The 26,252-nt window shown below is 39.5% G+C and overlaps 1 pseudogene; it reads right to left on the reverse strand.

The window, feature by feature from the left end:
- Nucleotides 1–24,447, reverse strand: LOC119514759 (annotated as a pseudogene).
- Nucleotides 24,448–26,252: the final 1,805 nt, after the last annotated feature.

The following is a 26,252-nucleotide window of genomic DNA, read 5'->3' on the forward strand; positions in this document are numbered from 1 at the left end:
TCAGAGGCGTGAGAAAGCGGCTGCAGGGCCCGCCTCCCGCACACGGGCAGTCTTGTCAGCCGCGATCCGCTGGGGGGCAGCAGGGAGCAGGGGCCGGGTGGCGGAGCAAGGACCCCGGCTGCGTAAATGAGGGGTTCCCAGGCCTGGGAGTGAGGGGGCAAAGGAAGAAGATTCCAGGCTATGTGCCCACCGCTGGTCTGATGTGGAGGATGTGTTTGGTGTATTCAAAACCTCAGGGATTTATATGTAAGGGTAAATTAAAGGAAAAAAAAATAAAGGGGTGGGACATCTGACAAAAAGAAACAAAGGATAAGATAGTTGATTCAAGAACTGTCTTCACAGTAATAACATTGAATGTGAATAGATTAAACTCTCCAATTCAAAGATACAGATTGGCAGAATGGATTAAAAAGTGGAAACCATCAATATGCTGTTCACTAGAGACTCATCTTAGACCAGTGACACAAAGATTGAAAGTGAAAGAATGGAAAAAAACAGATGCAAGCTACAGCCAAAAGAAAGCAGCAGTAGCAATACTAATTTCAGACAAAATAGACTTTAAATGCAAAGATGTAATAAGAGACAAAGAAGGACACTATATATTAATAAAAGGGACAATTCACCAAGAAGAAATAACAATCATAAATGTTCATGCACCCAATCAAGGAGCTCCAAAGTACATGAGACATTAGCAAAACTGAAGGGAGCCATAGACATTTCTACAATAATTGTGGGAGACTTCAATACACCACTCTCTCCTATAAATAGATCAACCAGACAGAATCAATAATGAAATTGAGAACCTAAACAATGTGATAAATGAATTAGACTTAATAGATATATATATAGATAATTACATCCCAAGTTACCGGGATATACATTTTTCTCTAGCAGTCATGGAATGTTCTCCAGGATAGAGCATATGCTGGGGCACAAAACAAGCCTCAATAAATTAAAAAAGATTGCAATTATTCAAAGTACATTCTCTGACCATAATGAAATGCGGCTGGAAATCAATAACCACCAAAGAACCAGAACATGCACAAATATGTGGAAGTTAAACAGCACACTCCTAAACAATGAGTAGGTCAAAGAATAAACTGCAGGAGAAATTGGAAAATTTCTAGAGATGAATGAAAATGAGAACACAACATATCAAAACCTATGGGATGCAGTGGTGCTGAGGGAGAAATTCATAGCCCTTAATGCATACATTAAAAAGGAAGAAAGAGCTAAAATCAAAGACCTAGTGGAACAACTAAAGAAGCTAGAGAATGATCAGCAAGCTAATCCTAAAGCTAGTAGAAGAAAAGAAATAGCAAGGATTAAGGCAGAAATAAATGACATGGAGAACAAAAACAACAACAAAAACAATGGAAAGAATAAACAAAACCAAAAGTTGCTTCTTTGAGAAGATCAACAAGATTAACAAGCCCTTAGCTAGACTGACAAAGCCAAAAGGAGAGAAGACCCAAATAAACAAAATCATAAATGAGAGGGGGGACATTAATTTGGATCCTGAAGAAATTAAAAAAATTATGAGAGGATACTATGAACAACTGTACACCAACAAACTAGACAATTTAGAGGAAATAATTTCCTGGAAACACATGAACAACCTAGACTCACTCGAGAAGAAATAGAAGATCTCAACAAACCAATCACAAGTAAAGAGATCCAATCAGTCACCAAGAAGCTTCCTACAAATAAAAGTCCTGGTTCAGATGGCTTTACAGGGGAATTTTACCAAACTTTGCAAAAAGAACTGACACCATTCCTGCTGAAACTCTTTCAGAAAATTGAAGGAAAAGGAACATTACCTAACTCATTTTATAAAGCTAACATCACTCTAATACCAAAACCAAATAAAGATGCTACAAGAAAGGAAAACCACAGATCAATCTCCCTAATGAATATGGATGCAACAATTCTCAACAAAATACTTGCATATTGAATCCAAAGACACATGAAAAGAATCATTCATGTGGGGTTCATTTCTGGCATGCAAGGACGGTTCAACATAAGAAAATTAATCAATGTAATACAACACATTAAAGAATCAAAAGGGAAAAATCAAATGATCATCCCAATAGATGCTGAAAAAGCATTCAACAAAATTCAGCATCTTGTTTTGATAAAATCACTTCAAAAGGTAGGAATTGAAGGACACTTCCTCAATATAATAAAGGGCATATATGAAAAACCCACAGCCAGCATAGTACTCAATGGTGAGAGACTGAAAGCCTTCACCCTAAGATCAGGAATGAGACAAGGATGCCTGCTGTCACTACTGTTATTCAACATTGTGCTAGAAGTGCTAGCCAGAGCAATCCAGCAAGACAAAGAAATCAAAGACATCGAAATTAGAAAGGAAGAAGTAAAACTGTCATTATTTGCAGATAATATGATTTTATATTTGGAAAATCCTGAGAAATCGACAATATAGCTACTTAAGCTAATAAACAAATTCAGCAAAGTGGTGGGATACAAGATTAATGCCCAAAAGTCAGTAATGTTCCTATACACTAGAAATGACCCAACTGAAGAGACACTCAAGAAAAAAATTTCATTCTCAATAGCAACTAAAAAATCAAGTACCTAGGAATAAACTTAACCAAGGAAGTAAAAGAGCGCTACACAAAAAATTACATAACTTTACTGAAGGAAATCAAAGGAGACCTAATGAGGTGGAAAGATATTCCATGTTCATGCATAAGAAGGCTAAATGTCATCAAGATGTCCGTTCTACCCAAACTGATCTACGGATTCAATGCAGTTCCAACAAAATTTCAACAACCTATTTTGCAGACTTGGAAAAGCTAGTAATCAAATTTATTTGGAAGGGAAAAGGGCCTTAAATTGCTAAAAACATTCTAAAGGAAGAACAAAGTGGGAGGATATACACTTCCTGACTTTGAAGACTACTATAAACCCACAGTGGTCAAAATAGCACAGTATTGGCCCAAAGATAGACTTATTGATCAATGGAATCGAATTGAGAATTTGGAAATAGACCCTCAGATCTATGGTAGACTGATTTTTGATAAGGCCCCCAAATCCACTGAACTGGGACAGAGCAGTCTCCTCAACAAAGGGGCTGGGAGAACTAGATCTCCATATCCAAAGGAATGAAAGAGGACCCCTACCTCACCCCCTATACAAAAATTAACTCAAAGTGGATCAAAGACCTCAATATAAGAGACAGCACAATAAAACTCTTAGAAGATAAAACAGGGAAACATCATCAAGGCCTAGTAATAGGAGGTAGCTTCTTAGACCTTACACCCAAAGCACAAGCAACAAAAGAAAAAATAGATAAATGGGAAATCCTCAAAATCAAAAGCTTCTGTACCTCAAAGAAATTTGTCCAAAAGGTGAAGAGGCAACCAACACAATGGGAGAAAATATTCGGAAACTATATATCTGATAAGAGATTGATATCCTGCATATATAAAGAAATCCTACAACTCAACAACAGTAGTACAAACAGCCCAGTTATAAAATGGGCAAAAGAAATGGAAAGGCATTTTTCTGAAGAGGAAATATAAATGGCTAAAACACACGTGAAAAAATGTTCATCTTCACTATTAAGGAAATGCAAACCAAAACCGCAATGAGAAATCATCTCACACCAGTAAGAATGGCTGCCATTAAACACACAGGAAACTACAAATACTGGAGAGGATGTGAAGTTGCAACTCTTATTCGTTGTTGGTGGGAATGTACTGCTGCTGTGGAAAACAGTTTGACAGTTTCTCAGAAAACTAGATATTGAGTTATCCTGTGTTCTGGTTTGCTAATGCTGCCATTATACAAAACACCAGAAATGGATCAGCTTTTATAAAGGGGGGTTATTTGGTTACACAGTTACAGTCTTAAGGCCAAAAAGTGTCCAAGATAAGGCATCAACAACAGGGTACCTTCACTGGAGAAAGGCCATTGGCATCCAGAAAACCCCTGTTAGCTGGGAAGACACATGGCTGGCATCTGCTTGCTCCCAGGTTACATTTCAAAATGGTGTTCTCCAAAATGTCAGTGTCAGCTTTCAATGGCTATCTTCAAAATGTCTCTGTAAGCTGCAGCTCTGAGGTCCTTCTGTATGTGAGCTTTTATAAGACTCCAGTGAATTAATCAAGACCCATGCTGAATGGGTGGGGCTACACCTCCCTGGAAACATTCAATCAGAGGTCACACCCTAACCAAAGGTGTCACTCACAGTTGGGTGGGTCACATCTCCATGGAAACAGCCTAATCCCCATATCCCACAAGATTGGATTAAAAGATCATGACTTTTTCTTGGGGAACATAATATATCCAAACTGGCACATTCCACCCCCTGGGTCCCAGAAACACATGATCTTGCCATATACAAAATACATTCATCCCATCACAATATCACAGAAATTTAAATAATTTCGGTAACAATAGGTAAGTACAAGATCCTGTCAAAATCAGTTACAGGTATGGTCTGTCCTAAGGCAAAATTTTCCTCTAGCTGTGGACCTGTGAAACTTAGAACAAGTTATCTGCTGCCAATATACAAAGGAGGGACATTCACAGGATAAACATTCCCACTGCCATGGGAGAAACTGAAAGGAAAACAGGGTTTAAGGGACCAAAACAGTTCCTAAAACCCGCAGGGCAAACTCCATTAGATTTCAAAGTCTGAGGGTCATTTATAGAATGATGTTCTATCCTTGGGGCTTGGGAGACTTGCAGTCCAACCTCTTCCAAGGGCCTTAGTGGCAGCCTTTTTCTCTCCAAACACTGGGGTAAGTGTTCCAACACGCTTACACACTGGGGAGACCACCTTCTCAGCCCCACCCTTCTCAAACATCGGGGTGGCATCTGGACTCTTCAATCTTCAGAACAGTGGGGTGGTGGCCAGGCTTTCCCCAATCCCTGGGGAATGTGCTCCACCCTCTCTGGGGCCTGGGGTGGCAGCACTCTTCCTGAGCAGCGAGGTTGAAGGCCCACCCTCTGCCTCCGGGGCAAACTCACCTTTTCCACCTGCATGGGCTGTGCCGCTCTCCCTGCCCAAGATTTCTTGACTCCAGACCTCAACCTCCATGGTTTTGTCCTTGAAGAAATATTTCCTTCAATTTGTCCCTTCTGTGTCCCTCCAGTTCAGACCAGCAGTTGTTCCATTTATGCAGATCTCATAAAAATTCTGTAGGCTTGGCATGCAGTTTATAGGGGTCAAAACCATCAGACAATAGGACTTTCCACAAATTCTTTCTGGATAACTCCATCTCCAATCCTGGCTTGTACTGGAATTGTGGTTGGGTTCCATGTTTGGTTAAATCCTCAAGTGGGGCTGTAGCTTCTGCGGTCTCACTTTTTGGAATCCCAGAATTTTCCAAACTATCAGTTTCTGGTTTCTTCATACTCAAGAGTTCATTTCTCAGCTTATCTCTGTCCTATCGCATTTTACTATAAGCTGCAAAGAGAAGCCAGGCTACATCCTTCGCATGTAGTCTAGAGATCTCCTCAGCTAAGTATCCCAGCTTGTCGCTTTCAAATTCTGCTTTCCATCTGACACGAGGACACAATTTTGCCAAATTCTCTGCCACTTTAAAACAAGGATCGCCTTTCTTTCAGTTGGCAATGACACGTTCAACATTTCTATTCAAGTCCTCATCAGAAGTATCTTCAGAGTCCATATTTCTGCCAAGAGTCTCATCAAAGCAATTCAGGCCTTTTCTATCAAGCTCCTCACAATTCTCCCGGAATCTTTCCCTTATCCATTTAAAAAGCCATTCCAACATGTTTGGTATTTGCAAACTCAGCAGCACCCCATTCTTGGTACCAAAAACTGGTACACCTTACAATTTGGCAAGTAGACTTCTTGGTATATACCCAGAAGATCTGCAAGCAGTGACACGAACAGACATTTGCACACTGATGTTCATAGTGGCGTTGAATTACCTCACCAGTACTACACTAATATTGGGGATGAATAATTAGAGTCTGATAAGAGCTTTGGGATGTTTTGTGCTATGATAATTATCCAAAATTGAGAGTGATGATGATGGTACAATTTAGTGAAGATAATGTGAGATATTGCTTGTTTACCTTGGACAGAATATATGCTTTGTGAAATTAGGAACCCTCTACTTCATAGGTCAAGCCTTCAATCTTGAGGCTTGCTCTTGTGAAACTCATGGCTGTAAAAGGGATACTAAGCCTACCTATAACTATGCCTAAGAAGCACCTCCAGAGAACCTCTTTTGTTGCTCAGATGTAGTCTTTCTCTCTCTAAGCCCAACTTGGCAAATAAATTCATTAACCTACCCCTGACGTGGATGTGACTCTCAGTGGAGTGAGTCTCCCTGATGACATGGGACATGACTCCCAGAAATGAACCTGGCCCTGGTATTGAGGATTGAAAATTCTTGATCAAAGGGGGGAAATGAAAAGTAACAAAATAAGGATACAGTGGCTAAGAGATTTCAAATAGAGTTGAGAGGTTGTCCTGGAGGTTCTCTTATGCAAGCTGCAGCTAGATATCCTAAATGTCCACGGAATGCCAAGTCATAACCAACAGTAGTCCTGAAATACCCTGGTCCTTATCTGAGACTCTATAAAAGTTTCACTCCCTAAGTTTATCTCTCAGAAGAATCCACCAGAGAGCTCCTATGCCAGACAAGTCCTAAAACCCAGAGGCAACAGCCTCTTCAAGAACATCAACCAGATGCAGCCCCTTCCCCATGATGTCAACACCCCTGTTCAATATGAACAAGTTAGGGTGCTCACTGCCTAGACAGCCCTGAAGATTGGGAAAGTGAGTAAACAAGAAGAAGGGGTAGTGTCCTAGTTTGCTAATGCTGCAGAATGCAAAACACCAGAGATGGATTGGCTTTTATAAAACGGGGATTTATTTCGCTACACAGTTACAGTCTTAAGGCCACAAAGCGTCCAAGGCAACACATCAGCAATCGGGTACCCTCACCGGAGGATGGCAATGGCCGCCGGAAAACCTCTGTTAGCTAGGAAGGCAGCTGGCATCTGCTCCAAAGCTCCGGCCTCAAAACGGCTTTCTCCCAGGACGTTCCTCTCTAGCAAGCTTGCTCCTCTTCAAAACATCACTCCCAGCTGCACTCTCTTTCCTCTTTGAGTCAGCTCATTTATATAGCTCCACCGATCAAGGCCCACCCCGAATGGGTGGGGCCAAGCCTCCATGGGAACATCTCATCAAAATTATCTCCCACAGCTGGGTGGGGCACACTCCAAGCAAATCTAACCAACACCAAAAACGTCTGCCCCACACAAGACCACAAAGATAATGGCATTTGGGGGACACAATACATTCAAACTGGCACATTCCACCCCCTGGAACCCAAAATGACATTATCTTTCTAAATACAAAATACATTCATTTCATCACAATATCACAAAAACAAATCATTTCAGTAACAAAAGTTAAGTACAAAATCCCATCAAAATCAGTTTAGGCTTGGTCAGTTCTAAGGCGTAATTCCCCTCTAGCTGTGGATCTGTGAACCTAGAACAAGTTATGTGCTTCCAATATACAAAGGAGAGACATTCATAGGATAAACATTTACATTGCCATAAGGAGAAACAGTAAGGAAAACAGGGTTAACAGGAACAAAACAGTTCCTAAAACCTGCAGGACAAACTCCATTAGATTTCAAAGTCTGAGAGTCATTTACAGAACAATGTTGCATCCTTGGGGCTTGAGAGAGCAGGAGCCTAACCCTTCCCAAGGGCCTTTTTGGCAGCTGTTTCCTCTCCAAATGCTTGGGTGAGTGCTCCAACATTTCCACACGTTGGGGAGACCACCTTCTCGGCTCCACCCTCCTCAAACCTCGGGGCAGCTCCCGGATTCCCTTCCATCTCCGGGGCACACGCTCAACCCCTTCAGAACAGTGGGGTGGCAGCCAGGCTCTCCTCAATTCCCTGGAAATGTGCTCCACCCTCTTTGGGACCTGAGGTGGCAAAACTCTTCCAGAGCATCGAGGCGGAAAGCCCGCCCTCGACCTCCAGGGCAAACTCACCCTTTCCATGCATGTGGGCTGCTCCGCTCTCCCAGCCCGAGACCTCCTGACTCCAGACCTCAACCTCCATTGCTCTGTCTTTGAAGAGATTTTTCCTTTAATTTTTTCCTTGTCTGTCTCCTCCAGTCCAGACCGGCAATGGCTCTGTCTATAAAGATCTCGCAAAAATTCTGTTGGCTTTGCATGAAGCACGCAGGGGTCAAAGCCATCAGACAACAGGACTTTCCACAAATCCTTTCTGCTTAACTCCTTTTCCAATCTTGGCTTGTAATGAAATGGCGGCTGGTTTCCATGTTTGGTTATATCCTCATGTTGGGCTGTAGCTTCTGGGATTCCACCCCCTGGAAGCCTGTAATTTTCCAAGCCATCAACTTCTGGTTTCTTTGAACCCAAGAGTTCAGTTCTAAGTTTATCTCTCTCTGCTCGCATTTTACTATAAGCTGCAAGGAGAAGCCAGGATACGTCCTCCACACGTAGTCTGGAGATCTCCTCAGCTAAGTATTCCAAGTTGTTGCTTCCAGATTCTTCCTTCCATCTGACACCAGGACTCAATTTTGCCAAATTCTCTGCCACTTTAAAACAAGGATCGCCTTTCTTCCAGTTTACAACAACACATTGATCATCTCTGTTCAAGGCCTCATCCAAAGTATCTTTAGAGTCCATATTTCCACAAACAGTCTCTTTAAAGCAGTTTTGGCCTTTTCTATCAAGCTCCTCACAATTCTTCCAGAATCTTCCCCTTACCCACTTAAAAAGCCGTTCCAACATGTTTGGTATTTGCAGACTCAGCAGCAAAAGCACCCCACTTCTCTGGTACCAAAATCTGTCCTAGTTTGCTAATGCTGCAGAATGCAAAACACCAGAGATGGATTGGCTTTTATAAAACGGGGATTTATTTCGCTACACAGTTACAGTCTTAAGGCCACAAAGCGTCCAAGGCAACACATCAGCAATCGGGTACCCTCACCGGAGGATGGCAATGGCCGCCGGAAAACCTCTGTTAGCTAGGAAGGCAGCTGGCATCTGCTCCAAAGCTCCGGCCTCAAAACGGCTTTCTCCCAGGACGTTCCTCTCTAGCAAGCTTGCTCCTCTTCAAAACATCACTCCCAGCTGCACTCTCTTTCCTCTTTGAGTCAGCTCATTTATATAGCTCCACCGATCAAGGCCCACCCCGAATGGGTGGGGCCAAGCCTCCATGGGAACATCTCATCAAAATTATCTCCCACAGCTGGGTGGGGCACACTCCAAGCAAATCTAACCAACACCAAAAACGTCTGCCCCACACAAGACCACAAAGATAATGGCATTTGGGGGACACAATACATTCAAACTGGCACAGGTAGCAACAGACAGGATAGGATTTAACAAAGTATTATGAATGCTGAAATCTTTATATATGTATATATATAAAATTTTTTTGAATGCTAGGGTATTAGAGTAGCTGGAGGAAAATAACTGCAGTACTGGAACTGTAACCCATACCATTCTTTGACATTTGCTCTATTGCCACTCGTTAGATCGTGCTTTGAAAGTTACCACCTTTGTGAATATATGTTATATATTGCAATAAGAAAATAACTGAAATTGTGGAATTATAACCCATAATATTCTTTGAAATATGCTTTCTAACTACTTGTTGAATCATGCATTGAAAGTTATCACTGTTCTGTATATATATTAAATTTCACAATAAAAAATGTTAAAACAAACAAACAAACAAACTCAGGAAGCCCAGGATAAAGTGATCTTAAAAAGTAAAGAATCACTCTGGACCCCCAAATCAGAGGCATACCCAGGTTTTGGGGAACTAATCTTGAGGCCCTCTTTAAGAATAATAATAAAAGATCATGAACACACACTGAAGTGTGAAAACGGACATTTATTTAGAATCAAAAATAAGTTCCACCTAACTACTGATGCCTGGCTTGGAGATCCATGCCTCTTCCTTTGGATTCCTCCCATCCTTCCTTCCTTCGTTCCTTCCTTCCTTCCCCCATCTCTCTTCCTCCCTCCCTCCCTCCCTTCCTTCCTTTTTTTTTGCTCTAAAAAAATATTCTTTCATAATCAAGATTTCATTGGTTGTTTTGAAGATTAGCACACAAACATTATGAACAATTTCTACACAATTCCTAATGTGCACACCGAAAATCTAAAAAGCTAAGTAGTTGTCATTCTTTTCTAAAGGTATTCCAGTGACCGTCCAGCTTAAAATTTGGAGGCCCATTTTCCTTAAGAATATATCAATGCCTCCATCTTCAAATGTTGATAAGCTGTTACCTCGTAAGTCCCACTGGTTCATGATTTAATATCATCCACACCACATGCATTTCCAATCTTTCACAGCGCATGACACAGTTGTTAGGAAAACTGGACTGCCATAAGCAAACATATTACAGAGGACACACAGTTCTGACAGGGAAAGTCAAGACCAGGCAGCTGGTTTCTTTTCTTTTCTTTTGTCAGAGAAGTTGTAGGTTTACAGAAAAATCATGCATACAATACAGAGTTTCCAGATACCACCCTATTGCTAACACCCCACATTAGTGTGGTACATTTGCTGCAATTGATGAAAAAGTGTTTTTATAATTGTACTATTACCCTATAATCCATGGTTTACGGTAGGGCTCACTGTGTTGTACAGTCCTATAGTGGTCATTTTCAAAATTTTTATTCTGGTAACATAATATAAAACCTAAATTTCCCTTTTAGCCATCTTCAAATATATAATTCAGTGCTGTTAATTACATTCACATTGTGCTACCATCACCCTCATCCATTACCAAAACTTTTCCATCACCCCAAATAGAAGCTCTGTACAATGTAAGCGTTAATTCCCCATGGGGAGAGGTTTTCTTTAGGAAGCAATCCTGCTAAGAAAAGAACAACATCATGGGAATAGAAGTAATTGGAAATGTTTAAGACATGTTAAATGCATGACCGTGACTCCAAGTCTCCTCTCCCCACCCTATGGAATGTCAAGTTGACATCCAAGACTGTCAAAGCCTCCCATAGTTCAATATCCCACTATTTTCCAGCTGCATCAAAAAATAAACCACTAAGAAATGATTTCACTTCTTTAAAAAAAATTTACACTTAAAAAGCAGGATGAGGTGGGTTTACAATCTCCTTTAAAATGTTTCTTCTAGACATACCAAAAAACTTGCATTTACCAAATAGTTGTGCTCTAGTTTGCTAATGCTGCTGGAATGCAAAACACAAGAAATGGATTGGCTTTTATAAAGGGGGGTTTATTTGGTTACACAGTTACAGTCTTAAGGCCATAAAGTGTCCAAGGTAACACATCAACAATCAGGTACCTTCACTGGAGGATGGTCAATGGTGTCCGGAAAACCTCTGTTAGCTGGGAAGGCACGTGGCTGGCGTCTGCTCCAGAGTTCTGGATTCAAAATGGCTTTCTCCCAGGACGTTCTTCTCTAGGCTGCAGTTCCTCAAAAATGTCACTCTTAGTTGCTCTTGGGGCGTTTGTCCTCTCTTAGCTTCTCTGGAGCAAGAGTCTGCTTTCAATGACCGCCTTCAAGCTACTGTCTCAGTTTCTGTGCATTCTTCAAAGTGTCCCTCTTGGCTGTAGCAAGCTTGCTCCTTCTGTCTGAGCTTATATAGTGCTCCAGTAAACTAATCAAGGCCCATGCTGAATGGGTGGGGCCACAACTACATGGATATTATCCAATCAGAGTTATCACCCACAGTCGGGAGGGGCGAATTTCCATGCAAGCAACCTAATCCAAAGGTGCCAACTTAATCCCCACTAATATGTCTGCCCACACAAGATTGCATCAAAGAACATGGCTTTTTCTGGGGTACATAATATATACCAACCAGTACAAGTTGATAGAAATATTCCTCTGGTTTGTACAAGAAGGGAGATATGGGCACCTGGTGATGATGTTAACCTCACTCGGCTGCTTTCTCTCCTGCTTCCTCAGAGGTTGGACTCTCCTCATTTTTAGTTTCTTGGTTTTGTGCAGGTAAATCTTCTTTAGGCTCGTGGTTGGGACACTCCAGCCTTTTTCTCTTTGCTCCCCCTTTCTCTTTTGGTTGCATGTTTTTTCTTGGAAAATTTATTCCTTCCTGCTGCCTTTTTGGGCTTTGTTTCCACTTCCTGCTGCCTTTTTGGGCTTTGTTTCCACAAAGATTAGCTGACAGTTTCATCAATGCCCTTTGGGCTCCTCCTTCACCTCCCCTTTGGCTGAGCTGTTGGGCATCTTGGCAGCAGGGTCCACGTGGTAGGGGCTGCTGGCCACGGCTGCTCCTCTGGTTGCCCCAGCTGCTGCCTTTTGATTTCTTTTTAAGCCATTTGCCAGATACGGTTCCATAGAAATGCTTCTTAATGGCAAACTTGGCTTCCCTTCTGCTTCTAGAACATTCTACCACTCCAACACTCGCAGCAGGCACATCAACATCCCTGCAGCTTAAGCCTCATTAGTGTCATGGGAACACCACCTCTGCCCAGAATTAACTATATCTGCATAAGTGAGAATAACAGTGCAAATGCCTTCCATGAGTAATTGCTATATTCACACAGACATCCACATCATTCACATGAATGTCTTTTCCTGTCCCCCCCCCCACATGTCTGGGAAGCCTGTGAAATGCAGATTTCCAGGTCCTGCCTCCTCCAGGGTTCTGATTCCCAGTGTCTTGAGTCCAGGGCCCTGAGCAGGCCCCTGTGGCCCTGTTAATCTGCTCCAGCCGAGACACCTGCCATTGGGCTGCACTTGGTTGAGTTTGCTGCAGTCCTCCAGGATCCACCTGGTGTTTGTAGGAACTGGACGGGCCCACTGAATGAAGAGGTGATGCATCTTTTATGTCTTTTAAGAATGGCAGTCATTTTTGCCACACCCTTCCCCACCACCAATTCTAGGTTGTTTTGATTTACTATCTTGGGGGGCAGGCAGTTTAGCGGCTCATGCTTGGTCTTCCCCACTGATTGCTCTCACCGCACAGGCCCAACAATTCAGGTGGGGCTGAGCCAAATCCCCAGGAGTCAGTCTCTATATTCCAGTTATATATCCAGGGAGCAGAGCGATGACCACTCAACCAGAGACCGAGGGCGTCACTGTGAGCCAGCCAGGGGCCAGGACCCCATTCACTACCTGGCCTCCATCAGGCCCCAGGCTAAGAGGGACACACAATGCCATGCTGGATGGCCGAGGGTCAGTGTAGCCCAGACCCCATGTCCAGGCATCCTGGAAATGTTTGGTCACCCTACCTTCCTGAGTGTCCAGTTATCCACTGTAGGTCCCTCTGGAGAAGGCCTGGGGGGATCATCACTGGACACACTTCTCCTGGGGATCCCTCTTTCCTTCCTTCAGTGGGTTCCAGATTTGAACTGGGTTCTAGGTCTGAATCTGTCTCGGGTGCAAAAACCAGACAAGGGGTCAAGACATCTTTTGAGGAGTGTTGCTGCATCCTCCTTCTCTTCCTTCATTTCCCTTTAATGCACAGACTTGGCAGGGCCCTTGCAAGCCTCCCTTGTGCCTTTTCCAAGGGCCACTGTGTTCTATCAACCATTGTTCCGGCTTGCTACTGCTGCCATTATGCAAAATACCAGAAATGGCTTGTCTTTTACAAAGGGGGTTTATTTGGTTACAAAGCTGAAGGCCATGAAAATGTCCAAATTAATGCATCAATACAACTATATCTTCACCAAAGGAGGGCCAATGGAGTCTGGAAAACCTTCCCATGTTAGCTGGGAAGGCACATGGCTGGCATCTGCTGATCCCGGGTTGTGTTGGAGCTCTTGTCTCAGCTCCTGGGTGTTCTTCAAAATGTTGCTGTTGGGGCATTTTGTCCTCTCTTAGTTTCTCCAGGGCAAACTCTGGGCTAGCATAAGTCTATTTTCAATGGCCATCTCCAAAACGTCTTTCTCAGTTGCTCTTCAAAATGTCACTCACAGCTGCACTGAGGTCTTTCTGTTTCTCAGTTCTTTTATAGGACTCCAGTGATTAAATCAAGACCCACCCTGAATGGATGGGGTCCATATCTCCATGGAAATAATTTAATCAAATGTTTCACCCACAACTGATTGAGTCACATCTCAATGGAAACAGTTAATCCAAAGATTCCAACCTAATCAACACTAATACGCCTGCCCCACAAGATTGCATTAAAGAATATGGCATTTTGGGGGACATAACACATCCAAACCCATACAACCATCATAACTGTCTCCATAACTCTCTATGGGTCAGGCCTCCCTGGTGCCCCCCACTCCCCACATCTGGCTTCTGACAGTTCGGCAGGGCCACAGGGCCTCGACTGTTTTGGAGTCCATCACCTGGATGACATGATCCTGGTGGTCATCCTTGTCTCGTTCCTGATCTTAGGGGGAAGGCTTTCAGCCTCTCACAATTGAGTACTATGCTGACTGTGGGTTTTTCATATATGGTCTTTATCATATTGAGGAAGCTTCCTTCAATTCCTACCTTTTGAAGTGTTTTTATCAAAAAGCAATGCTGAATTTTGTTAAATGCTTTTTCAGCATCTATCAAGATATTTGATTTTTCCCCTTTGATTTGTTAATGTATTGTATTACATTGATTTTCTTATGTTGAACCATCCTTGCATGCCAGGAATGAACCCCACTGGGTCGTGGTGTATAATTCTTTTTATATGCCTTTGGATTTGATTTACAAGTATTTTGTTGAGAATTTTTGCATCTGTATTCACTAGGGAGATTAGCCTATGGTTTGCCTTTTTTTGCTGTATCTTTATCTGGTTTTGGTATTAGAATGATGTTAGCTTCATAAAATGTGTTAGGTAGTATTCCTTTTACTTCAATTTTTTTTGAAAGAGTTTGAGCAGGAACGGTGTCAATTCTTTTTGGAAAGTTTGGTAAAATTCCCCTGTGAAGTCATCTGGCCCTGGGCTTTTATTTGTAGGTAGATTTTTTTATGACTAATTGGATCTCTTGCTTGTGATTGGTTTGTTAAGTTCTATTTCCTGTTGGGTAAGTCTAGGTTGTTCATGTGTTTCCAGGAAATTGTCCATTTCCTCTAAATTGTCTAGCTTGTTGGCATACAGTTGTTCATAGTAAGCTCTTACGATTTTTAAAAAAATTTCTTCAGGGTCTGTAGTAATTGCCCCACTTTCATTTCTGATTCTGTTTATTTGGGTATTCTCTCTTTTTGATTTTGTCAGTCTAGCTAAGGGTCTGTCAATCTTGTTGATCTTCTCAAAGAACCAACTTTTGGTTTTCTTTATTCTCTCTGTTGTTTTTTTGTTCTTCAGCTCATTTATTTCTGCTTTAATCTTTGTTATTTCTTTTCTTCTACTTCCTTTCAGGTTAGTCTACTGATCATTTTCTTGCCTCTTCAGGTGTTCAATTAAATCTTTGGTTTTAGCTCTTTCTTGCTTTTGATGTATACATTTATAGCTATAAATTTCCCTCTCAGTAATGCCTTAGCTGCATCCCATAGGTTTTAATATATTGTGTTCTCTTCTTTATTTGTCTCTAGATACTTGCCAATTTCTCTTACAATTTCTTCTTTGATCCATTGGTTTTTGAGGAGTGTGTTGTTTAACCTCGATATATTTACGAGAACTCTGGTACTTTGGTGGTTGTTGATTTCTAGTTGCATTCCATTGTAGTCAGAGAATGTGCTTTGAATAATTTCAATCTTTCTAAATTTATTAAGACTTGTTTTGTGCCCCAGCATATGATCCATGCTGGAGAACATTACATGGGCACCAGAGAAGAATGTATATCCTGGTACTTTGGGATATAATAGTCTATATATGTCTGTTATGTCTAATTCACTTATCATATTGTTTAGGTTCTCAATTTCCTTATTGGTCCTCTGTCTAATTGTCCTATCTATAGAAGAGAGTGGTGCTTTGAAGTCTCCCACTATTATTGTAGAAATGTCTATGGCTCCCTTCAGTTTAGCCAATATTTGTCTCATGTGCTTTGGAGCTCCTTGGTTAGGTGCATAAACATTTATGATTGCTATTTCTATTTGGTGAATTGTCCCTTTTATTAATATATAGTGTCCTTCTTTGTCTCTTATGACACTTTTGCATTTAAAGCCTATTTTGTCTGAAATTAGTATTGCTGACCCTGCTTTCTTTTGGTTGCAGCCTGCATAGAATATTGTGCCAGTTTGAATGTATTATGTCCCCCAAAATGCCATTATCTTTGATGCAGTCTTGTGTGGGTGGACATATAGGTGTTGATTGGATTATAGTCCTTTGATTGGGTGTTTCCATGGGGATGTGACCCACCCAGCAGTGGGTGATAATTCTGGTTGGATGATTTCCATGGAGGTGTGGCCCAGCCCATTCAGCTTAGGCCTTGATTAGTTTACTGGAGTACTATATAAGCTCAGACAGAGGGAGCAAGCTTGCTACAGCCAAGGGGGACACTTTGTTTTTTTTTTTAAATCTTCATTTTATTGAGATATATTCACATACCATGCAGTCATACAAAACAAATAAACAAATCATACATTCAATTGTTCACAGTACCATTACGTAGTTGTACATTCATCACCTAAATCAATCCCTGACACCTTCATTAGCACACACACACAAATAACAAGAATAATAATTAAAGTAAAAAAGAGCAATTGATGTAAAAAAGAACACTGGGTACCTTTGTCTGTTTGTTTGTTTGTTTCCTTCCCCTATTTTTCTACTCATCCATCCATAAACTAGACAAAGGGGAGTGTGGACCTTATGGTTTTCCCAAGGGGGACACTTTGAAGAATGCACAGGAGCTGAGAGAGGAGCTGAAGACATTTTGAAGATGGCCATTGGAAGCTGACACTGACATTTTGGAGAATGCCATTTTGAAATATAACCTGGGAGCAGGCAGATGCCAGCCATGTGCCTTTCCAGCTAACAGAGGTTTTCCAGACACCATTGGCCATCCTCCAGTGAAGGTACCCCTTTACCTTGGACACTTTATGGCTTAAGACTGTAACTTTGTAACCAAATAAACCCCCTTATAAAAGGCAATCCATTTCTGGTATTTTGCTTAAGGGCAGCATTGGCAAACTGGAACAAATATTTTTTTCTATCCTTTCACTTTCAGTCTCTTTGTGTGGCAGAGTCTAAGATGAGTCTCTTTTAAAAAGCATATCAAATAGGTCATGCTTTTTAGTCAACAATGACAGCAGCAACAACAAAAACATCTAGCAATCCCAGAGGAAGGAAAGAACTAGATTTCCAAAGATATAACATAATACTCAGAATATCCAGTTATCAACAAAAAATTATGAAACACATGAAGAAACAGGAAAGTATGGCCTATTCACAGTAAAAAAGAGAAAATTTGCCAGAAACCTTCCTTGAGCAAGCTCATATATGGGAATTATTAGCCAAAATCTTTAAATCAACCATCTCAAATATAGTCAATGAGCTAAAGGAATCCACATGCAAAGAACTAAAGGAAATTAAGAAAATATTGTCTGAACAATATAAGAGGTAGAAATTATAAAAAGGAGTCAAACATACCAATGGATGCATTACTGGAGCCCCAGAAGGAAAAGAGAGAGAGAAGGGGGCAAAAAAAGTATTTCAAGAAATAATTATTGAATAATGATTGAAAACTTCCCCTATCTGATTAAAGATATTAGTACATACATACATGAAGCTCAATGAGCTCCAAGCAGTACAGACTCTAAGAACTGTACACCAAGACACATTACAGAGAAATAGTCAACATCCAAAAAACAAGGAGAGGACTTGAAAGCAGCAAGAGAGAAGTGAATTGTCACACACAAGTGATCTCAGTAAGATAGAGAGCAGAGTTCTCATCAGAAACCAAGGAAGCAGGAAGACAGTGGGACAGCGTGGCAGGCCATGGCCTGAGCAAAACAGGCCTGCAGCTCTTTGGTGCACAGCAGTCTGCATGAGCAAGGCAGCTAAATGTTTAACCTATTGCCTTTGTAAGCCAGTAAGGAGAAAAAGGGTAAATTGACCTTCAAATGTAACTTTATGGGAAGCAGGCAGGAAGTGAGAGACTCTTAGTCTCACAAAAAGAGCAAAATGTAATTGTTCAAGTGTTATTCTAGTCCTTCCTGCACCACTCCCTGGGTCAGAGTGAGCTGTTCCTGCATCTATGCTCCCCCCACCCTTAGGAATGTCTTTGTCTAAAACCCATATAAAAGGGCTTGCTGTTCTCTCAATCGCTTGGCCGATTTTCCCTGCGAAAGCAGTACCTGCTCGGTGAGAGAAAAGCGGTTTAAATTCTACCTCCCTGTGAGTAGGCCCTAAATAAAGTTCATGTTTCAGCAGATGCTGGGCGTTTTCTTTGGTCTTTTGAGTAGTAAAGCCCCCTAGGGCTGTGACAGACAGCATATCTAAAGTCCTTAAAGAAAAAAAATTATCAACCAAGAACTCTATATTTGGCAAAATCTTCCAGAAAATGAAGGCAAACTTAAAACATTTTCAGATAAACAAAACCTGAAAGAGTTCATTACCAGACTACCTTCCCCATAAAAAATGCTAAAGGGAGCCCTTCAGGCTGAAATAAAAGGACTCTAGACGGTAAGGCTTATGAAGTCAGAAGAAGAAATAAAGAACATGGTAAAATAACCATATAGGCAAATATAAAACCCCATATTATTGTACTTTTGGTTTGTAACTGCTTTTCCTCCCTGTATGATGACTTAACAAATGTGTAAATGATATTTAAAATATACGTTAATGGACATACAATGTATAAAGGTGTAATCTGAGATAATAACCATAAAAAGGTGAGGGACAGAGATATATAGGAGTAGAGAGATTGTATACTACTGCAACTATGTTGGAACTAGGTAAATTAGGTTGTTGTAATTACAAAGGTAATAACTAAAAAAAAAAACCTGAAAAATATAGAGAAAAGGGAAGAAAAAGGTAATCAAAATGGTGCATTATAGAAAAGCAACTAAATGCATAAAAAGGCAGTAATGAAGTAATTGTGGAATAAAAGACATGGCAAGATATACAGAAAACAAATAGCTAAATGGCAGCAGTAAATTCTTTCTTCTTGGTTATTAAATTAAACTCCCTGATCAAAATGCAGTGATTGGCATATTGGATGTGAAAGTATGATCCATCTCTATGCTGTGCACAAGAAATACGATTTAAGTACAAAGACAGAAAGAGGTTGAAAATGAAAGGGTGGAAAAAGTTATTCAATACAAATAGTAATCAAAAGAGCTGGAGTGACTATATTATTGTTAGACTAAAGACTTTAAGTCAAAGAAGATTACAAGAGACAAGGAATGATATCATATATTGATAAAAGGTTCAATTCAGCAAGAAGATAAAATGACTTTTAAACATATATACACCTCCCAAGATAGCCCCAAAATATATGAGCAAAAATTGACACAATTGAAATAGGGAAATAGGGAGTTCGATGATAATGGTTGGAGACTTCATACACCACTTTCAATAATTGATAAAACATTTGGACAGAAGATCAATAAGGAAGTAGAAGACATAAACATCATTATTAATCAATTACCTAATGGGCATATATAGAATACTCCACTCAACAATATCAGAATATGCACTCTTCCCAAGTGCATGTGGATCATTCTCCATGACAGACCACGTTAGGCCACAAATCAAGTCTAAATACATCTAAAAATATTGAAAACATACGAAGTATCTTCTCAGACCACGGTGGAATAAAGCTAGAAATCAATACAGGATGGAAAACTGGAAATTTACAGACATGTGGAAATTAAATAAACTATTAAACAAATCACTGGGCCAAGTAAGAAATCACAAGGGAAATTAGGAAAAATCTTGAGATGAACTAAAACAAAAACACAACATACCAAAACTTATGGGATGCAGTGTTCAGAGGGAACTTTATCACTTTAAGTGCCTACATTAAAAAAGAAGAAAGATGACCAATTGTTTCAATTTGCTAAAGCTACCAGAATACAATATACCAGAAATGAATTGGCTTTTACAATGGGGTCTATTAGTTGACAAATTTTCAGTTCTAAGGCCATGAAATGTCCCAATTAAGGCATCAAGAAGACGATACCTTCTCTGAAGAAAGGCCGCTGGCATCTGGGGTTCCTCTGTCAGATGGGAAGGCACGTGGCTGGCTCTGCTGAACCTTCTCTCCTGGTTTAGCTTCCTGTTTCAGTGGCTTTCTCCAAAATGTCTCTGGGCTTCCGCTCAGCTCCTGTGTGTCCTTTCTTGTTTCTCCCGGGGTGTTTCTGTCTCTCTTAAAGGACTCCAGTAAAGGATTAAGACCCACCTTGAATTGAGTGGGTCACATCTCCATGGAAACAACTGAATCAAAAGGTCCCACCCACAATAATTCTGCCCCCACAAGATTGGACTAAAAGAACATAGTCTTTTTTGGGGGGTACATAATAGATTAAAATGAGTATACTTTCCAGGAGACGCTAGCTGGCTGAAGTAGAGACGAATCTATCATCTCCACCTTAAAAGCCTTCCATTGATTAGATTAAATGTCTCTCACTTCCCTTGGTTCACTGCAGATGTAATTAGCCATAGAGGCAATCAATGTACTGATGATTTAAGTCCACTGAAAGTCCTCACAGCAACAGATAGGCCAGTGCTTGCTTCACCAGACAGCTGGTCACCATCATCGGGCCAGGATGACACATGAACCTAATCATCACATCAATCAATAACTAACATCACACCTAAAGAAACTACAGAAGAGCAAACTAAACCCAAAGTCAGTAGAAGGAAGGAAATAGTAGAGATTAGAGCAGAGATAAATACAATAGAGAATAGAAAACAATAGAGAGAATCAACAAAACCAAAAAATATTTTTAAAAAAATCAGTAAAATCAACAAAACTTTAGCCAGACTGACAAAGAGGGAGAAGACACAAATAACTAAAATCAGGAATGAAAGTGGGGACATTACTATTGATCTTACAGAAATAAAAAGGATTATAAGAGGGTACTATGAATGATTATATGCTAACAAATTAGAAAACCTAGATTAAGGGGTCAAATTCCTAGAAACCTATGATTTACCTATTCTGACACAAGAGGAAATAGAAAATGTCAACAGACCTAGAACAAGAGATTGAATGAGTAATCAAAAACCTTTCCCAAAAGAAAATTCCAGAGCAGTACGGTTTCACTTCTGAATTCATCAAACATTTAAAAAAGATTTTACACCAATCCTTCTCAAACGCTTCCAAAAACAGAAGAGGAGGGTTTACTTCCCAACTCACTCTGTGAGTTCAGTATAATCTTGGGCCAAAGCCAGATAAAGACAGCCCAAGAAAAGAAGATTGAAGATCAATGTCTCTTAAGAATATAAATGCAAAAGGCCTCAACAAAATACTGGTAAACCAAATTTAAGAATATATTAAAAGGATTATATACCATGACCAAGGGGGATTTATTCCGGGGATTCAGGGATGGTTGAACATGAGAAAATCAATGTCATACCACATTAATAGAATGAAGGAAAACAAAACACGGTCATCTCAATTGATGCAGAAAAGGCATTTGACAAAAGCCAACATCCTTTAGTGACAACAACCTTGAAAAAACAGAACAAAGTTGGAGGACTCACTCTTCTTGATTTCAAAACTTACTACTAAGCTACACTAATTAACACGGTGTAATAGTGTCATAAGGGTAGACATATCGACCAATGGATTAAAATTGAGAGCCCAGAAATAAATCCACACATCCGTAGCCAGTTTATTTTCGACAAGAGTGCCAAGCCCATTCAATGTGGAAAGAATAATCTCTTCAACAAATTTTGCTAGGACAATTGGAAATCTACATGCAATAGAATGAATGTGGACCCCTACCTCTCACCATATAAAAAAAATAATTCAAAATGAATCAACAACCTACATATAAGAACTAATACTATAAAACTCTTAGAAGAAAACTTAGAGAAATATCTTCAGGACCTTGTGGTAGGCAATGGATTTTTAGATTTTACACCAAAAGCATATGCAGCAAAAGAAAAAACTGATAAAATAGATTTCATCAAAATGAAAAATTTTGTTCATCAAAGGACATTATCAAGAAAGTGAAAAGAAAACCTATAGAATGAGAGAAAATAGGTGAAATCCATATATCTGATAAGGGTTTAATCCAGTTTATATAAAGAACTCCTACAACTTAATAACAAAAAGACACACAACCCAATTAAAAAATGAACAAAGGACTTGAATGGACATTTTTTCCAAAGATGGTATACAAATGGCCAATAAGTGTATGAAAAGATGCTCAACACCATTAGCCATTAGACAAATTAAAATTAAAACTGGACATCTCTGAAGTTTGGGAAAGTGATTAAACTAGATGAAGGGGTAGCAAAGACAAGATGGAATTTAACAAAGGATTATGAATACGGAATCTCTATATAATTTTTTCTTAGTTGTTAGAGTATTAGAATAGTTAGAAGGAAAGAATTGAAATGGTGGAACTGTAACCCATAGCATCCTTTGAAATTTGTTGTATAGCTACTTGCTAAATAGTAATTTGAAAGTTTTCACTCCTTGTATATATGTTATACTTCACAATAAGAAAATAACTGAAACTATGGTGCTGTAACTCATAACAGTTTTGGAAATTTCCTATATAAACTACTTGTTAAATCATATTATCTTTTGCATATTTATTTTACAATAAGGAAATAACTGAAACTGTGAAACTGTAACCCCTAACATTCTTTGAAATTTGCTCTCTAACTACTTGTTAGATTGTACTTGGAAAGTTATCACTTCTATGTATATATGTTATATTCTACAATAAAAAAATATGATTTAAAAACCCTCAATGATCCCTCAATGTGGAGCATTTATAGAAGGAATGAACAAAGACCATCTAACCACAGCTAATTCCTGTAATAGCCATGGAGATTTGTATTAAAGCATAAAGCATCTGTATTAATTCCTTTAAAGTTTTTTTCCTTGTCTTTTAAATAAAACTCTTTCCAACCAGGAAAACAAAAACAAAAACAAAAAACCTCAAAGAGTTACCACTTCACACCCATGAGGACACCTTTTATTAAAATAATTAAAAATAACAAATGTTTGCAAGGATGCAGAGAAGTAGGAACCCTTGTATATTGTTGGTGAGAATGTAAAATGGTGCAGCCACTGTGGAAAACATCTGTTGGTTTCTCAGAAAGTTAAACAGAATTACCGTATGTCCCAGTAATTCCACTGTATATACCACAAAGAATTGAAAGCAGGGACTCGAACAGATATTTGTCCATCAATGTTTACTGCAGCATTATTCACAATAACCAAAAAGTGTAAGCAACCCAAGTGTCCTTCAACAGCTGAATGGATAAGGAAAATGTAGTCGATCCATGCAATTGAATAGTATTCAGCCATAAAAAGTGGTGAAACACTGGTATTTGCTACAGTATCAATTTGATGAACCTTGAGGACATCATGGTAAGTGAAATAAGCAAGACACGAAAGGACAAATATCAGATGATTTCTGCTATATGAACTACTTAGAATAAGCAAATTCATAGAGACAGAAAGCAGAACAATGGTTAGCAGGGTCGGGGGAGGAGGATGGGGGGTCATTGCTAAATGAGAACGAGTTTTGGTTTGGGAGGATGAAAACAGTCTGGAACTAGATAGTGGTGAAAGTTACACAGTATTGTCAATGGACTTAATGTCAAAGCACAGTCCATTTAAAATGGTTAGAAAGATTTTTTTTTTCCATAGAAAGCAGAAAAATAATTTATTCCAAGAGATGGCAGAAATAAGAAATTCATCTTGAAAATAAAGTTTGGTGTAATTCTATTGTATTGGGACAGATCCTCCCTCTGAACATGCTTCTCCTATTTGACTGCCCCACTGGAGTTTTAGTGGCCTGGCAGCAGTTTTTGGGCTGGTCTTAAACACTTTGCTGATTTTCCCTGCAAATGGGCAGGAGCCATCTTCAAATCCACAGATTCCAAGAAGAGAGTACTGTATTTCTTAGAAGAATAGCACCTTCCATCTCAGAAGACTGCATGCACATTTTGCAGAGTTGGCACAGTGTAGGTTAAGTAGGCACATCATTCATCAAAGTGTAAAAAAGGGTGACGGAAAAAAGACTGCATTTTAGACAAGATACTTAAATGTGGAGTGAATGTTTAAGGCAGCTGAGGCCCATGGGCAACTCAAGGATGGTGGTCTGGAGCTGGAGATGATTTTGCATCTTTAGGAATTATCTTTGTGACCTCAATGATGTGAGCACTGTAGGCCAGTGACACTTGGGTTACCAGATGGTTCCATTGTTCAATCGTGGTCCAAAGGGAGGGGATTGGGTCAGAGTTGTAATCAGCCAAAGGAGGTAGCAGCAAACTGAACAGATCCCCACTGTGGAGATGATAATTTCCCGGTGAGGACCTTTTGGGATGAACTGGGGCACCAAGAGGCCGATGAAACCCCAACAACGCTCGTCACGATGAGGGGCACCGTAAGGCTGGTATATGCCATGGTTGCTGCCGTTGCTGCCAGCCCCTGCCTCGCAACCTCGTTTTGGTCCCACCTGGAAGGCTAAAATGATTTTTATGGTATCTATATTCTACCACAATTGAATTAAAATAAAAAATTGAAATATGAACTATTAACCTTGTGTCAATGTTCCTTGAACTTGATAACTGCACTTAAGGTGGTTACTAAGTGAATATCCTTGTTCTTAAGAAGTGTACATGGAGGGATTATGCATTCAATCTACTCTCAAGTACTCAGAAATGGGTAGATAAATAGACAGATATGGATAGATAGATGGATAGGTTGGTAGAATGATACATCAAATATGTCAAAATGCTAAAGTTGGTGGATTTGGGGTATCTCAAGGGGCAGAGGTTTGGTGGAGTTCTCCGTATGGGGTTTGTATTATTTTTGCCAACAGTCATGTAAATTTGAAATTATTTCAAAAGAAGAAATTTAAAAAATAGCACACGATAGATTTAAAGCCAAGTTTATTGATATTTTCATTATGTATAAATAGCAAATGGCATATGCTCCAATTAAATGGTAAACATTGTCAGACTGCATAAAAAGGCCAAACTCTACTACTCTATGCAGTTCTACAAGAAAAAACACTTGAACTATAAAGACACAGATAGGTTAAAATTTAAAATATGTGAAAAGATATACCATATTAACGCAAATCAAAAGAAAGCTGAAGGTGCTACATTAATATCAGACAAAACAGGCTGCAGAACTTGGAATATTATCAGCAATAAAGTGGAACATTTCATAATGATTAAAGGATCACTTCAAGAAGGCATAAAAATTTTAAATATGGCTGCACTTAATAATGGGGTTTCAAAATACATGAAGCAAAAACTGACAACTGAAAGGAAATACAGTCAAGTCCACAGTTATAATTAGAGACATTATTTCTCTCACAGTAATTGATAAAACAAGTAGACAGGAAATCAGTAAGGGCAGAGAATATTTGAACAACATTCAACAATATGATTTTCAAGTGCACATAAAACAGTCTCCAAGGTAAGCCATATGCTGGGTCATAAAACAAGTTCAGGACACTTAAAAGGATAGAAATTATACAGAGTATGTTCTTTGACCATAATGAAGTCAAATACAATATCAATAATACAAAGATATCTATAAAAAAATCCCCAAACACTTGGAAATCAAGCAACACATATATAAAAAATCCATGGGTCAAAAACAAAATCACCAGGAAATCCAGAAAATATTCAATGGAAATAAAAACACAACACATCAAAAATTGTACGATACAGCTAAGACAATGCTTAGAAGTAAACATACTGTTAAAGGAGTATATTAGAAAAGTAAAGTCTACAGTCAATTATGTACATTTCTATCTTAAGAAGCTAGCAAAAAATGAAGAAATTAAACCCAAACTGTGTAAAAGGAAGGAAATAATAAAAATAAGAATGGGAAACAATAAAGATAAGAATGGAAAACAAGAAAACAGAAACAAACAGAAAATACTTGAAACTCAAAACTGACTCCTTTAAATCATCAATAAAAATGATAAACTAAGCTTGACCTATCAAGAAAAAACACAAAAGTCACAAATTATAAAAATTAGGAATGAAAGAGGAGAATCATGACAGATCCTACAGATATTGAAAGGATAATAAAAGAACATAATGCACAATTTTAAATGAAATGAAAAAATTCATTGAAAGACAAATTACCAAAAGTGATTCTTAAAAATAGAAAACCTGATAACCCTATATTAGAAAACTGAATTCATAATTAAAAACCTTTTCACAAAGAAAACTCCAGGTCCAGATGGT

Source organism: Choloepus didactylus, chromosome 2 (assembly GCF_015220235.1).
Source record: "Choloepus didactylus isolate mChoDid1 chromosome 2, mChoDid1.pri, whole genome shotgun sequence".
Classification (NCBI taxonomy): Eukaryota; Metazoa; Chordata; class Mammalia; order Pilosa; family Megalonychidae; genus Choloepus; species Choloepus didactylus.